This window comes from Myotis brandtii, unplaced genomic scaffold (genome assembly GCF_000412655.1).
Source record: "Myotis brandtii unplaced genomic scaffold, ASM41265v1 scaffold691, whole genome shotgun sequence".
NCBI classification, from domain to species: Eukaryota; Metazoa; Chordata; class Mammalia; order Chiroptera; family Vespertilionidae; genus Myotis; species Myotis brandtii.
Window position 1 is genome coordinate 1,525,890 of NW_005370704.1, and position 1,237 is coordinate 1,527,126.

A 1,237-nucleotide genomic window follows, 5' to 3' on the forward strand; every position below is an offset into this window, starting at 1 on the left:
CCGCCCCCGCTCTGAACACCCCGCCCTTAGAGACCGAGTGCCCTCCTGCCCCCCAGCTCCCCGGAGCAAAAGCCAAATGGAAGTCAGAGAGGTTTGGGGAGCACCCCACATCAGAGTCAGGGCCCGTGTTCTGCTTCCCGCTATGTTGGGGGGCCCCGCGCCTCAAAGGATCTCCTAAAGTGGGAGGGCTGGAGGCCTAGAGAGCTGGGCTCACCCCGACCAGGGCTCCCCCACCCGCCCAGGCAGGGCCAGCATACCCCACTGGACAGGGGCCGCAGGGGATGGGGGCCTCCAAGCTGGGCAGCGGTGTGGGCAGGACCAGGTGGGCAGTCCTAGGGGCGCCCAGAGCCACTGTGCCCAGCTCCTCCCAACCCGGGGCCGACCTCCCGGGGCTCCCTGCCTGTCAGCTGTTAAGCACACACCTCCCGCGGTCAATGATCAGCCCGGAGAGGTGTGTCTGGCAACAGCCAAACTGCAACAAACTGCAACCTTCTGTGCCGAGGACTCCACCTCCTCACCCCTGAGCAGGCCGCCAGGTGAAATATTTGGGGCCTACTTATACTGCAGTCCTCTCCCGGGCATCCCGCACTTTATTTTTAATTGACTTCAGAAAGAAAGGGAGGAGGAGAGTTAGAAACATCACTGACGAGAGAAAAACCATTGATCGGCTGCCTCCTGCACGCTCCCTACTGGGGGTCAAGCCCGAAACCGGCATGTGCCCTGACGGGGAATTGAACCGTGACGCTCCACCACTGAGCCACACGGCCGGGCCATCCTCTATTTGTTTATGCTCATCTGGCAACGAGGCCCGAAAGCAGCCGGCCTACGGCCCCGCATGCAGAGCAGAACCTCTGGGAGGGTCTGTCGAGCACGCAGACAAGGCGGCCCAGTGAAAGCCACTACACACCCCACGGCATCCAGTGGGCGGCCCAGGCCCCGCCCTCCCCTGCAGGCCCTGCCCTCCCCCGCCCTCACCCCAGAGTGGGGCGTGCAGGAGGCAGCCGATCCACGATTCTCTCTCATCGTTGATGTTTCTCTCTCTCTCCCTCTCCCTTCCTCTCTGAAATCAATAAAAACATATATGTATGTGTGTGTGTATATATATATATTTTAAGAAGGGCAGTTGAACGGACAGATTCATGGGCACAGGTTCTGAGGGTCCCCACAGAAACCCTTCCGTGGCCGGGAGTGCCTAGTGGCTCCGTGGCCGGGCACTGTCTGCGGGCCAGGCGCTGTG

The 1,237-nt window shown here is 61.5% G+C and overlaps 1 protein-coding gene across 1 annotated transcript in view; it reads right to left on the reverse strand.

Annotated features, from left to right (window-relative positions):
* The window catches only part of LOC102248493 (neurogenic locus notch homolog protein 2), a 52,176-nt gene that overhangs the window by 31,862 nt on the left and 19,077 nt on the right, over positions 1 to 1,237 (reverse strand).